At 40.5% G+C, this 15,858-nt stretch overlaps 2 non-coding genes across 2 annotated transcripts; one reads left to right on the forward strand and one right to left on the reverse strand.

The window, feature by feature from the left end:
• The first annotated feature begins 355 nt into the window (after positions 1-355).
• LOC120268023 lies at positions 356-462 on the forward strand. The gene has a single exon (XR_005538693.1). It is a non-coding gene; the product is annotated as a small nucleolar RNA R71 (small nucleolar RNA).
• A 5,861-nt stretch (positions 463-6,323) lies between these two features.
• Positions 6,324-6,430, reverse strand: LOC120268190. Its single transcript, XR_005538857.1, has one exon. It is a non-coding gene; the product is annotated as a small nucleolar RNA R71 (small nucleolar RNA).
• Positions 6,431-15,858: the final 9,428 nt, after the last annotated feature.

Consider the following 15,858-nt stretch of genomic DNA (forward strand, 5'->3'; position numbering starts at 1 on the left):
AATAGTAGATGTACCACCAATAGCTATCGGGAAATCGGATGGAGCATGGTCTCCTCTACATCCATTATAGTTTGTCACGGCCGCCAATCTAGGAGAAGTTAGAGTGTCTAACTTCATGCTCAATGACTCCACTTGTACCGCAAGTGACATAACCACATCAATCTCATGGAGACCGGCCACTTTCTTTTTCACTCTTGCATTTCATTGGTAGCTATTCAAACCCATTTCTTCAATCAATTGTTGTGCTTCTCCATGGGTGTTGCTACCTAAAGTACCTCCTGTTGCTGCATCAAGTAACTATCTTGTGCTAGGGTTCAACCCATTGTAAAAAGTCTGAATAATCATCCACCCGGGGAACCCATGTTGAGGACATTTCCATAGGAGCTCCTTGAACTTCTCCCATGTCTTAAATAGAGACTCCAATTCCATTTGCATGAAGGAGGATATTTCATTCCTAAGCTTTGCAATTTTTCAGGAGTGAAATATCAGGCAAGAAAAGCTTCTACCATCTCATCCCATGTAGTAATCGATGCTCTAGGTAATGAATGTAGTCATTGCTTTGCTTTCCCCTTCAAGGAAAATGGGAAGGCTCTCTGTTTGATGCCATCATCCATAACACCATTGATCTTAAGCATGATGCACACGTCCAAGAATTTCTCTATGTGACTATTTGGATCCTCATCAGGCAAACCATTAAACTGTATGGACTGCTGTAACATGTTGAGGAATGCCGGCTTTAGCTCAAAATTCTGAGCCGTAATTGGTGGCTGCATAATACTAGACTGTGTACCCAAAACTGAGGGTCTGGCATAATCTTAGAGTGTCCTCTGCTGCTCATTCTGCTCTGCCATATTATTTAACCCTTCATCATCTATCTCAGCTTGATTAGATTATTCTTGCATAGGTTTTTTCCCCCTTCTATGAATTCTTCGTTCAATGTCCGGATTTTCTTCAACCAATATCGAAGGGTTTCCTCTGGTCATAACCTGGAGCTACAACCAAAGAAAGAAAAACAAATCAGAACGATGATAGAATAAGAAAGTGTGAAATAGAGTAAATGATGAATTACTAAAATAGCAAAGTGTAAAGTGTTTCTAAAATGACTATTCACCGGCAACGGTGCCAAAAACTTGACACAACCCTTGCGTGTGACCCGCAAGTACACGGGTTTGTTTAAGTAATAATACCCTGGTCAGTGGATAGTTAAATCCACAGAGAATAGTGATGAAAAACACAAAGATTGCTATTTAACTAAAGTGAAGATGAATCAATAGTGGTGTGAACAAAATCAATATGAAAAGAACTAAAGAAAATAAAAAAGAAAGGCGCAATAAAATGATAGGAAAGGCAATCGATAGAAAGTTGGGCACTCAGACATTTCTCCCCCAAGGATTATTTCTTTAAGTGCAAGACAACTATTATGTCTCTTTACTGATGCTTAATGAGTCATGAAAATCCTAAAAAACACGGTCTCAAACCTAAGGTCAACCGTGACTAACTCTACACTATGCCCCGACGGAGAAATCACTCGGTCTCAATAGCTCACACTATGTACAGTTGCAAGAAGCTCTAAGGATTCTAAGTGATAAACCCTATTCCCTAATATAGGTCTAACCCTTTGCTCCAGGTGAAAGACCCCTAGTCATAATTAAGCCCCAGCACTAAGGATTACTTCAATGCTTCACTCTGTTTCTCATGCAACTAAGCCCCAGCAAAGTTCCTCTCTTAGCACTTCACTCTATTGTGACCGCAAAGAACCCTTGGAACATGGAGGTAGGATAAATCACACCAAAGGAGAAAGGGGATGTTCCTCTACCTCTTGACTCATCCTCTCGATCCTCTCCAATCTTGCTTTGCCCAACCATTATGGTGTGTCACTCAGTCACAAGGATTACCAATGTAGACTCTCAACCCTAGTGTCACTCTAAGTGAAAAATCATTCAACAAGCATTCAAGGGTTTACAAGTCAAAGTACCCTCTGGGGATTTAGCTTTCCATGGAGCAAAATACAATCAATAATGAAATCGAAAGAAAAAATATGCAATCCATAAGTAAAATCCCTTTGGTATTCGTGTCGATGGTCTTATGGATTAGCCTTGTCCTTTTCAAAGGTTCCTTTGTCAAGCCTAGGGTACACCTCGCTGAATCGATGCTGATGAAAGCTTTACCAATAACTCTCTTCCAAAGGAACGCGGTGTCGATGGACGTAGAACCACTCCAAAAACTTTGCCAAAGCCCCTATAAACCCCAGTTCCAGGCCTCTCCAAAGTTGGTGAAAAGATGGAGAAAAGATGGAAAAGAGGATTTCCAAATCGGTACAAGTTGCAGCTTTATATTGGGCTGGAATCGGGAATCCACATGGGTGTGTAGAATTTCCAAACGCCCGTGTGAATTTATAGAACTTGGTTTTTCAGCGGCCTGTGAATAGTAACTACTACAGTAAATTATTGCATTGATTTAATACATTACCTTGCTATAATACTTCGGCAAAAACACTCCTGAATAAACACTTTTCATTGAGGCAACATATACGGTAACACGTCCACGCCGTAGATCAAGTCTCTTCTTCAATAAGGGATAACATTGACGAAGATCTTGTTGTCATTGCAAAAGTCAGAATACGTAAATGTGACTGCCTTTGTGCCTCTCCAAACCATGTAATTGCTTGAGTGCATGGAGGTCACACCACATTCATTTATTTCAAGCAAAACTTGTGTCTTCACATTTGTTCACACCAAGATTCCATCAACAAAGTGCAATCATAATCTTCTTTGGCTTCCTTCCTCTATATTTGGCTCCAAAACCCTACATGCGTAAAACTAACACGAATACATATATATTACCGCGAAAATCTGATAAAAGTAATGCTCATCATAAGAAAAGAATACTTCATATTACTAATACACAAACACTTATCAATAGCACCCCTACAGCACTCTCGAGCCTCTAAAAACAATCATAAGATTGAGATAGAGAAAAGATACGCACTAGAGGTAGCTCCTATACTGTAGGTGGTGCCTCTGTCTCCATGTACTCCAGTTGCGGTTTGAGAACAGGCTGAGAACCCTCTGCTATCTCTCCCTCTCCCTCGGCTGTCTCAGGTAGGGACATGATCATCATATAGACACTATCTCTGTACAATCATCTTCTCGGACCTCCTGATCACGTCTAGTAGACCTATCCTGATGATGTCTCAGGTAATGTAGGGGCCTGAGAAGAACACTCCTACCCTACGTACTGGCCCTGGTGGCGTAAGCACTCAGCCAAGATATGCCCCAAATGGATCATCTCACTCTGTACCATGGAATACTAATACAATAACTCTTGGTGACTAAGGACTCTAGTGCTATCAGCACGTCTGATCACTAATCTGCTCAGAACATCGTGGAGATAACGGTAAGCTGGAGGAGAGAGGCATGTAGCCTTGGAGACCCCTGGTTCATACTGACCCTACCGACATAATACACGGTAAGCATGCGGAGGAGTCAAACTGCCCGAATAGTCCATCAGTAACTGATTATGCTCCTCAGTATCGGTGAATGCCTCATCATATAGCCCAAGTTAGATGAAGAACTGAATGACACTCATACTATGGTACTGACCTGACATCCCCCTTGCGTGTGTGTACCGCAAGTGCACGGGTATTCAAAATAATAAAGTACCCTGGTGAGTGGGTAGTCGTATCTACAGGGAATAGTGCTCAAAAACACAAGTATTGCTATTTAACTATTGTGAAAATGATTGATGAGTTGTGTGAATAATATCAATGCAAATAAAAATAAAGAAAAGAAAAGAAAGCGCAATAGGAATAAAGAGAGGCAATCGATAGAAAATCGGGCACCCGGACATTGCTTACCCTAGGACTATTATTTCAAGTGCAAGACTAATAAGTGCTTGTGTATAAGTAATATGAAGTATTATTTTTTTACATTGAGGATCACTTTTATCAAATTTTATAGCTTATTCTTGTGTATTTGTATTTTTTTGTGCATGTAGGGTTGTGGAGACAAAGTTGGATTAAAGAAAGCAAAAGTATATCGTGGATGCAATTGTTGTTGAAGTTCTTAGATTGGACAAATGTGAAGATATGAATCTAGCTCAAAGACATATGGGTATGTGTTGACCTCCATTGTGCTCAAGCAAATACACAAAGTGGAGGGGCACAAAGGCAGTCACACTAATGTGTTCTAACTTGCGCAATACTAGCAAGATCTTCGTCAACATGGTTTCAATGAAGACACGACGTAATCTACCGTATGAATGTGTGCCCATTCATGTAGCCTTGATGAAAAGAGTGGATTCAGGAGCATTCTGGAGAAGCACTGTAGCACTTTACTGTTCACAATGCTAAAAAAACTAAAGTCTACAAATCCACACTGGCGTGTGGAAATTTCGCATGCCCATGTGGATACCTAATTCCAGCCCCTATTGATACCGTGATTTGAGACATTTTGAAGGATCTTTTCCCCACTTTTTCCCTATCTTTTTCCTATTTTTTAGGCGCTCGCTGCTAGGGTTTGGAGAGGCTTTACTGAGGTTTTTGGAGCGGGTCTATGGCCTTTGACATCGCATTCCTTTGGAGGAGAGTTATTGGGTGAGCTTTCATCGGCATCCATTCGGCGAGGTATGCCGTAGGCTTGACAAGGGAACCTTTGGAGAAAATGGGGTTTTATCTATGGATTGCATGTTTTCACTATTGATATCATTGTTGATTGTGTATTGCTCCATAGAGAGGTAAACACCAAGTGGGTTCTTGGACTTGTAAATCCTAAGATGGTTTTATTTCATTGAACTTTATTGTGCTTCTTTAATTGATGTTTTAATTGAGTTCCATCCTTGGATGCTTCTGTATTGATTTTCCTCTAGAGTGACACCAGGGTTGAGAATCCATCTTGGTAATCCTTGTGGATGAGTAACACTCCATTAGGATTAGACAAAGAAAGGTTGGAGAATGTGGAGAGGGTGGATCGAGAAATAGCGGAACGTTCCCTTTCCCTTCCGGTGTGATTTATACTACCTCCACATTCTAAGAGTTCTTTGCGGTCATGATAGAGTGAAGTACTATGAGACAAACTCCACTCGGGCTTAGTTGTGTAAGTAACAGAGTGAAGTGTTGAAGTAATCCTTACTGCTGGGCTTAATTATGACTAGAGGTCTTTTTCCTGGACGAAAGGTTTAGATCTATATTAGAGAATAGGGTTTATCACTTGGAGCCCCTAGAGCTTTAAGCAACCTTGCACAGTGTGAGGCGTCGAGAGTATTCCTTTCTGTCAAGGTATAGTGTAGGGTTAGTCACTATTGATATTAGATTTGGGACCGTGTGTATTTGGATTTTTATGACTCATTAAACATCAGTTAGGAGGCATAATGATTAGTCTTGCACTTCAAACAATAGTCCTAGGGTGAGCAATATCCGGGTACCCCATTTTCTATCGATTGCCTCCTTATTTATATTGCACTTTCTTTTCTTTTCTTTATTTTTATTTGTATTGATATTAATCACACAACTCATCAATCATTTTCACAATACTTAAATAGCAATACTTGTGTTTCTGAGCACTATTCCCTGTGGACACGACTACCCACTCACTAGGGTGCTTTATTACTTCGATAACCCGTGCACTTACGGTACACACACACAAGGGCTTTATCAGGTGTTTGGCGCCATTGCTGGGGAATAGGCATTTTGGAAGCATTTTGCACTGTGCTATTTTATCTATTCATGACTTGTTCTATTTCACACTATCTTATTCTTCCGTTGTTCTGATTTATTTTTCTTTCTTTGGTTATAGCTCCAGGTTATGACCAGAGGAAATTCTTCGACATTGGTTGAAGATGATCTAAATATTGGAAGAAGAATTCATAGAAAGGGAAAAGAACCTATGCAAGAACAGTCATATCAAGGTGAAATAGAAGGTGAAGGGTCCGATAATATGGCTAAACAGCATAAGCAGCAGAGGACACTCTCTGATTATGCAAGACTTGTCGTTCTTGGCACGTAGTCTAGCATTGTGTGGCCACCAATTACAACTCATATTTTTGAGCTCAAGCCAGGCTTCATCTAGATGTTCCACCAGTCAGTACAGTTTAATTGTTTGGCCGATGAGGATCTATACAATCACATTGAGAACTTCTTGGAAGTGTGTGACATACTCAAGATTAATGATATCACAGATGATGCTAACAAGTTGACGACCTTTCCATTTACCTTGAAGGGGAGAGCAAAGCAATGGGTACATTCATTACATAGAGCATTTATCACTATATGAGAGGAGATGGTAGAAACTTTTCTTGCCCGATATTTCCCTCTCGAAAAATCTGCAAATCTTAGGAATGACATATCCTCTTTTGTGCAAATGGAATTGAAGTCTCTTTTTGAGACATGGGACAGGTTCAAGGATTTCCTGTAGAAATGTCCTCAGTATGGGTTCCCCGAGTAGATGATCATTCAAACTTTTTACAATGGTTTCAATGTAAGCAAAAAGCAGTTACTTGATGCTACAGTAGGAGATACCTTAGGAAGTAAGACCCTTGAATAAGCTCGACATCTCATTAAAGAAATGGCTATGAACAGTTATCAGTGGAACACATGAGATTGAAAGAAGATAGGCGGACTTCATGAGATCGATGCAGTCACATCATAGGCGCCCCAGGTTGAGTCATTGAGCAAGAAGTTAGACACTCTAACTTCCCCTAGAGTGGTGGTAGTGATGAGTTGGATTGGGTGTGGGGGAGGACATGCCCTATCTGATTGTCTAATTTCTATTTGTGGTACCACTTCCATGGAATAGGTTGATTTTGTAGGAAATGCAATGAGAGGCCAAGGAAACTCGTATAGCAATACCTATGATCTGGGGTGTAGGGGCCATCCAAACCTTTCTCAGAGTAATCAAGGGCAATAGAAGACTATTGCACCACCAGATTTCCAACAACAATAAGGCCCAAACAAGGAGAATCGAGTTTTAGGGTTCGAGATCTGGATGACCAATTTTTAGAGAAGGCTTTGACCAAGTTCATTCAATCGTTAGATACAAGATTTCAATCGGTCGAAGCCACACTTTGTGACCAAACTTTATCATTGCACAGCTTGGAGAACCAAGTGGGACAAATTATGAAGTCACTCTCAAAAAGACCTCAATGGAGTTTGCCTAGCAACATAGAGAACAATCAAAGAAAACATGTGAAAGCGATCACTTTGAGAAGTGGTCGTGAAGTTGAGAGTAAATTCCCTAGTAAGAAGACAAATGTTGAATCATCTGAGGTCGTGGAGGTTGAGGATAGAGCGAAAGAGAAGGAGGTGGCACCCCCACCTTACAAGCTAAGTTCGTAGGTCTATTCAAGAAGTTGCTCATCAACATCCCATTCATGGAGGCATTGCCTCAAATGCCTCGCTACGCAAAATTTCTCAAGGACCTCTTGACTAACAAGATAAAATTGGAGGAGAGTGTATCTGTGATTTTAGATGCTTCATGTTCTGTGGTATTGCAAAAGAATATACTGAACAAGAAGAAAGACCCCGGAAGCTTTATCATTCCTTGTAATATTGGTAACTTGGGTGAATATAAGGCATTGGCGGATTCAGGGCTTAGCATCAATGTCATGCCTTACACATTCTTTTAAAAGTTAGGCTTGGGAGAGGTTAGGCCCACTTGGATGACACTTCAATTGGCTGACTGAATAGTTAGACATCTGAGGAGCATCATTAAAGATGTACTTGTGAATGTTGACGAGTATATCTTTCCTATAGACTTTGTGGTGTTGGATGTTGATGAGGATGCCGAGGTTCCATTGATAATTGGGAGGCTATTCTTGCGCACTTTCAAAGTTCTTATTGACATGGACGGTGGCAAGTTAACATTAAGAGTTGGTGATGACAAGTTGACCTATCGCCTAGCCGAAGCCATGCGATGTTCTCTTGATTTTGATGATACGTTGTATTTTCTTAACACCATTGATGAGTTAATTGATGAATACGTGTCGGAAATGATGTGTCTAGACCCATTCGAGGGCTTTCTAGATCCAGAGGTGGAGAATGAAGAAGTTTTGACACTTGGTCTAGAGGACAAGTTGCTACCCCAGGGATCATGAAAATGATGATCTAAAAGATGAAGCGAGCAAGGAGACATCACAAGAAGTGGGCCAAGGCTAATGGGGATGTGCAAGCACGGTGTAAGGGTGATGAATCCTTGTGTGGTACCAAGCTTGATAACTCTCCCTCTACCTTGAACAATTATGTGTATCATGCTTTTAGGTTGTAGGTAAGAGGACAACCTTCATTTATGAGCTCCCGTGAGGTAAGGACATGTACATCAAGCTTAGTGATGTTAAATAAGTTCCTCTTGGAAAGCAACCCAAGTCTTTACTGTTTTTCTAGCTTTAGTTTAGTACTTGCATGAATAAGAGCTTTAGTGTTGGTGTCATTTTTTTAAATGCTTTTGCTACATTTTTCTCATCAGTTGATGGTGTTTTAGTGTGCTTTAATGTGATTGGCGAAGTTTCTAGGTCATTTGAGCATGTTTTCATGTTTCTCTAGTCAGTTCTTCATTATTTTTGTAGTCTTTGTATATGCATGAGTGTGCAAAAATTTTTCTGCGGAGTCTATAATTTTCTAAGACATCTAGAGAAGACACACGGCCATGTGTAATTTCCATACGGGCGTGTGTTTCTGTTCAGAGCTCATCCCTTGAGGACACAGGTGCGTGCGAATGCCCCCATGAGCAACCATGTGACAGTCACACGCCCGTGGGTAATTTCCACACCGGCATGTGAATCTCTGCAGAGTTCTCATACTACATCCCAATAAGACACAGGGGTGTGTGAATGCCCTGTGGATAACCTTGTGAATAACGCACGAGCGTAGGTAAATTTCACACGTCCGTGTAAAACTCTGCAGAGACTTCTCCATCCCGAGAGCACACAAGGGCTTGTGAGTGCCCCTGGGAGTACCCTTGTGAATATCCACATGCCTGTGTGGAATTTCCATAGGGGCATGTAAAACACTTAGTCAATTTCTCGGGAGGACAGAGAGGGCACAGGGGTGTGTGGTTGCCCCTGTGGATCGAACACACGGCAATGAGGAATTTCCACACGCCCGTATGGATGCATTCAAAGGCAAAGGAGGCTATCCTGAGAGCATACAAGGGCGTGTGTCTGACCTGTGGGTAACCTTGTGGGAGTCTGACAGGCGTGTGTAATTTCCACACACCCGTGTGGATGCACAGAACACCAAAGGGCGTGATTTTGTTTTTTAAAACTTACTCACGCCTCTTCATTATTTTACTCCCAAATGCTCAAAGAAAGCCTCTGTTAACTCTCTCGACCCCTCGCCGTCTATTTATAGAGCTTTTGAGTTGTTTTTCAACCGCATTGGTAGGGTTTCATTCATATTTCGTCGGTAAGCTTCTCTTTCTTTTTTCTTTGCCCAATCTTAACTTTGTTCCATTATTATGTTGATTCTGCATATATATCATGTTTAAGTGGTTGATGTATGCATTTAGAGTGATTTTAGACCTCATTTTTTATGTATTTTTGGGATTATTGCAACCTAGCCATGCGGCTTTTACACCCCGAAGATCCACACAGATGTGTGGAATTTTCACACGACTGTGTGGATTTCTGCAGTATTGATTTTTCAGCTTATTTGATCGATTCTTTTTCAATTCTTGTAGATATGACCATAAGAACAAAGAAAGTGGACGGCAAGCATCCCAGAGAGACTTCTCCTGAGCCAAAGCACATGGAGTTTGTGATTCCCAAGCATCAGGCTTGTTTTGAGAGATTGTTAAAGTTGAAGATTGGCCAATCTGGTTTCCCAGATTTGAGCGCTTTGAGAGAGATATAGTTGGAAGATGAGGTGGCCGATGAGGTTGAGAAGTTCCTCACCATGGGTAGTTGGCGCTAATTAATGTTTATTCAGAAGTCGGGGATTCGTATTCTCACACTGGAGGTCCTAGAGTTGTTTGAGTTTGATAGAGCATATAGTAGTTTCTCCAATATCGATGTTATTCCATTTAGAGCATTTGGGCACCACCACAGCATGAATGTGACGCAATTTGACTCCACAACGAGCCTACAAAGTGTTATGCGTATAGGGACAGTATGAGCCGGGGGTGTCCAAGGCCACACGCCTGTCTCGTCCATCATATAGATATATCCACGCTGTCCTCAGCTGATCGGTGAATGAACGTGGTGATAGCATGGTAGTATTGAGCAGACATAAGTTATTGTATTTATACTCCATGGTGCAGAGTGAGCCAATTCACCTTGGCCATATCCTGGCCGAGTATTTGCATCACCAGAGCTAGTACGCCAGAGTAGGGGTGATCTTCTCAGGCCCATACATCAGCAGACTCATCATCGGTATGGGTCTGGTGGACGCGATCAGGGTGGCTGAGAAGACGATTATACCATCTCCCCTCAGCTTGGAGACCATGCGTTTGATGGGCATGATCCGGAGGTATAGAGATGGAGTATACGTTATGATCATTGATAAGTGTCTAATTGTATGTATTTTAATATATGTATTTTATACACTTGGTATGAATTTTTGTAAGAATGGTTGCCCGTTTTGTGTTAATCATGTATTATTTGCATTGTAGGGCATGAAGGAGCCATGGAAAACACGAGGATATCATTTGGGCAGAAAAAGAGATGAAAACCATGTCTCAGCACTATAGTGTATTTCACAGTAGCATTGCACTGTTGCAAGAGTACTATAGCAGATGCATTATAGTAGTCATTGTAGCACCTAGATGACTTTCGAGCCAGAGAATGTTCTGGGTCATACGGCCTCAATACAGCCTAGGATTGACCTCGGGATTGATACTGTAGCATTGAAAGCATGAATTTTGATCGAAGTCTTTTGGCCTCTATGACCGCCTCATTTACCCTGGGATTGACCCTGGGATGGCTCGAATTTGGAGGATAAAAGCACATTTTCTAGGGTAATTGAGGGGACTTCTTCTTGGCCTTTTGGGCTACTGCCGCCACACTTTCTTGAGGCCTTCCTGCCATCTTCCGGCGATGATTCTTGTGGGAAACGAACACACATCATCACCAAGAAGAAGAGGAGCAAAGTAGGAGTTGGAGTGAAGATCTAAGCCACCATTGCATCACCACTTGAAGCTTCATCCATTCAATGGGAATACGACCTAGACGGGGTTTTCATTACTTCTTTTATGTTTTTGTCTTCCTTGTATGTTGTATAAGTATCCCTTATCATGAGGGATTAACTTATTGTTGTGTTTCGACTTGGATGAATCCTAGAGTTCATCTTGTTTAAGAACTTGGGATGTTTTTCTTCATTTAATTTGATGGTTATTTAAAATTCAATCTTTTGCGCTTTGATGCTTAGGAATTACATTCATGAGAAATCCGTAATTCTATTATGAGTTATATGTGTAGATATGACCTACTCATGAGTACTAAATATAGGAAAGATTGAAAGGGGATACTTGTGCCGACACACCGGGAGATCGGGTGTTGGTAACCCTTCATTGTTAGGTTTAAGCCGAAGAAGAGTAGTTTTACTCCTATTAGAGATTTCCTTGAACTTAATTCCATTATAGCTGTGTTGATCTGGAAGAGATTCCGATTGGCATTCGTATGGGATCAGGGGTTGGTCATTGAGAGATTGGGGTTAATCTACTCACGAAGTATCTAGTTCTCAACTATCGTCAATGCATCTTTAAACCATCCTAGTTTGGGCCTTAATGACAACCCTAGGTGGATTCGTTGTCCAAACACTTCCTTCTCATGCTTGATACTCCCTTGTTTGTTTACATCCGTGTGCTAGTTACCCGGCAATAGGATTAGCTTAAGTTAGTTTATTTGTTTGATTTTCTCTCCACTTATATTAATTCGTAGGCTATAAAGTAGATGAAAAGTGAGTAATAATACTTCCTTGGCCCCATGGAATAAGACCCCTATGTCACTCACAAGGTATTACTTGGCGATCCCGTACACTTGCGAGGAAGCAATCGAGTTTTTGGCGATGTTGCCGGGGACATTCAAGGAATATTAGGAAGCTTGTAATCTATTTCTCTATCCATTTTTCTTTGATTTGTACATATTAATCTTTGTACATATTTTTCATATTTTATTTAACTTTGTTTTTATTATATCCTCTTTTGTGCAAGGTATAATTTTCTTGGCAAATGTAAGGGGCTTGCAACTTGAGTGATTCTAACTCAATTTCGACCACTAAAGTTGATGCGGATGTTGATTATATTGAGGGGCAAAGAACTCAAGGAAACCCATGCAACACAACTTACAATCCGGGGTGGAAATACCACCCAAATTTTTCATTGAATCAAGGGCAACAACAAAATGTTTCACCCACTCAAGGTTCCCAAATGCAATAACCACCACAAGTTAAGAGATTTACTACAGAGGATGTGTTGGCAAAATTCATAATACATACTGAACAGAGATTTCAAAACATCGATACCAAATTTGATGCCCTCACCACAGAACTTCATGCCCTTAACGCCAAATATAATGCCTGATTTGAGGCCATCGATGGTACACTTTTGTTGGTGCAAGCTTCTCTTCACATGTTAGAGAGTCGGGTTGAACAATTAATTCAAGAACGAGCAATAGAACTCCCAACCACAAACAACAATGAAAAAGAAAAGAGATATGATGGAAGGGAGATGGATGAGAACTTTGGTGTATTGGAGGTGAAAAGGGCATAAGAAGTGGCACCAATATAACTTGAGCTTGCCCTTAGCATGGAAGTGACTCAAAACACCAAGCACAAAAGAGAATTATCCTGGACGACTGAAGATATGGGTAGGAGGTTAAAGCCATCCAATGACCCACCGATTCTAATGTTAGACATGTCCAAACCAAAACTTTTTCCTTGGAGGCCCAAATGATTTTTGTGGGCAATTAGTGGAAGATTGACAATGGTTGAAGAAGGAGATGTGGGTAGGAGGTTTACACCGTCCAAGGACCCACCCATGCCGAGTTTGAAATTTCTTCAACCTACCCTATAACCTTGGAGGCGAAAACGGTTTTTGAGGAAGCTCCAAGGAAATTAACCCAAGTTCAAGTTGCACAACTCCTGGCATAAACTTTTCCCATGGAGGCCGAAAGGTACCATGTTCATGGCATCCACAAGCTCATCATCTCGGAAGGTAATTATTTTCTTTCATGGCAGTAGCTATGCTACATATAGCTATGAGGAACACACCCTCTTCAAGCTCCCTTAAGGTAAGAAAGAGGTATGCCGAGCTAATAACGTTAAACAAGCGCTTCTTGCGAGGTAACCCAAGCTTCAATTTCTTTATTTTCTTCTTTTCGTATTTGTTAGTTAAGTGTAGATTGTGTTTTTGTTAAGTGTATTTGTGTTTCCTTTAAGTTTTTGTTGTGTGAATAAGTCCATGCTCGCATGCCTTGTGTATTTTTCTCGTCATCCTTTTCATTGAGGCCGTCTGCCCCATCCAGAATGTTTTAACTAGGGCATACGGCCTCAATAAGGCCCTTATTGAGGCCGTATGGACTGTAGCAAGAGTTATGCCTTAGCTTTTTGGCCATCCTTTCTCTTTCATTTTTCTTCTTCATCTTCACCCGATTTTTCCTCTTCTTTCTCCTTCATTCCTTGGCCAAAAACTCTCATTTCTTCTCCTAGATCATCTCCTAACCTCTTTGAGACTTCCATCTAATGGTTTTCCAAAGGTTTAACTCGAGTTTTCTCAAGGTTTCGTCGGTAAGCTCTTTGATGTCCTAGTTTTATCTTTTTTATTTTTCTTGGATTCTTAGAGTTTATTTATGGAATTTATCAAGTATTTGGCTTGTTTTTTGTGGTGTGATTGTTGTCGATAAAGTATCCCTTGAATTTATGTAATATTTTTTTGATTTTCATGTTTTTAGGGAGGTTCTTTCGAAGTGAATAGCACTCATATGGCCCCCATATGGCCGTATGGACACTATACGTCTTAATTTTCATTGTTTCTTCATCTCTTACACTACATTTTGAATTATATTGGATTCCTCTATGCTTGATTGGGTTTGTCTTGGTTTGTAGGAATATTGAGGATGGAGAAATTAACAACAACCATGGAGTTATGTTTACACCACACGGTTGACAACATTTTTGGAGAAGAAGACCATAGAACAAGATGTCATTTTGTGATGAGAAACCTAATTCTAAGGACAAGGACTAGCATGGACACATTGTCTTATTGTTTAGACTTTATTTTCTAGTTTTTTGTGTTCTCTTTGTGTTTCATCTTAATTTTTGCATGATTAGTCCCCATCTGTTCTTTGTAAATTTTTATGGAATGATGATGTCGCCTTTATGCCTTGCAGGGCATTAAGGGAGCTTGGTGAGCCCTTCTTCCATTTAGTGGAAGCCCGACCCGTCATGTATAACTCACTGTACATTATGTTCGGGTCATACCTCACCATTTGCACAAGATGAATCGGGGAAGTTCATTTTCACCCTCCTACATTATTTTCATTAATTATTCTTTTTTTCTACCATGCTTTTCATGATTAGTGTATATTGGGGGCAATGTACAACACTAGGTGTTGGGATCGGTGTATTTCATGTACTACGGCCATTGTTTGCATGCTAGTGTGACCCATGACGGCTTGTTCATTCTTGTGAGATTCTTATAGCATGGATTAATGATTAATGTGAGTTACATATTTGTTGTTGTACTCTATTGAGTCCTGTTTCACCTTTAATACTGTCTTGTGTACTGAATTTTTTTATCGATGCCCTGGGAATAGCCAACATGACTACTCTAACTCTCTTGTCTGCTTAACACATGATAAGTGCTTGTGTATTAGTAATACAAAGTATTCTTTTCTTATATTGAGCATTACTTTTCTCATATTTTATCGATTATACATGCGTATTTGTGTTCTTTTGTGCATTGATAAGTGCTTGTGTAATAGTAATATGAAGTATTATTTTCTTACAATGAGCATTACTTTTCTCAGATTTTATCGCTCATACATGTGTATTTGTATTAGTTTTGTGCATGTAGGGTTATGGAGACAATTATGGAAGAAAGAAACCAAAGTAGATCATGAATGCACTTTGTTGATAAAATCATGGAGTGACCAAATATGAAGAAAACAATTTATGCCTAAAGACACGTGATTGTGTGCCAACCTCCATGGTGTTCAAGCAAGTACATGGTTTAGAGAGGCACAAAGGCAGTCACATTCATGTATTCTGACTTGTGTAATGCAAGTAAGATCTTCATCAATGTGACTTTTATCGAACATGCAAAGCATGTATGTGTTCCCGTTCATGTGGCCTCGATGAAAGTGTGGATTAGGGAGTAATATAGCAGATCACTGTAGTAATTACTGTAGCAGTTATGACAAGGTCCCCTTGCGTATATCCCGCAAGTGCACGGGTTTGTCAAAGTAATAATCCCGGATGAGCGGTTATCGAATCCACAGGGAGTAGGGAGTAAAAACAGTTAATCCGCTTCTTAGCTATGTGAAAGATCAATAGTGATAAGTGTGACAATGATTCAATTCTCAAAAGTAAAAACAACAAGTAAGAGAGCACGAGTAAAGGAGGAGGTAAGGCAATCGATAAAGATGGGGTACTCATATAATGCTTCGCCTAGGATAATTGTTTTAAGTGTAAGAACCCTCTATTATGCTTCCTAATCAATACAATGGTGAGTCGTGGAAATCCTTAATTACATAGTCCCAAATCTAAGGTCAACTATGCCTAACTCTATACATGTTCCGGAGGAGAGATTAGATAACCTCTCAACCTCGCACTCGAATAGAGTTGCAAAGAGCTCTAGGGATTCCAAGTGATAAATCTCTTCCTAATTATGAACCTAACGCTTTGGTCCAGGTGGAAGGTCCCTAACCATGATT

Source organism: Dioscorea cayenensis, chromosome 8 (assembly GCF_009730915.1).
Source record: "Dioscorea cayenensis subsp. rotundata cultivar TDr96_F1 chromosome 8, TDr96_F1_v2_PseudoChromosome.rev07_lg8_w22 25.fasta, whole genome shotgun sequence".
Classification (NCBI taxonomy): domain Eukaryota; kingdom Viridiplantae; phylum Streptophyta; class Magnoliopsida; order Dioscoreales; family Dioscoreaceae; genus Dioscorea; species Dioscorea cayenensis.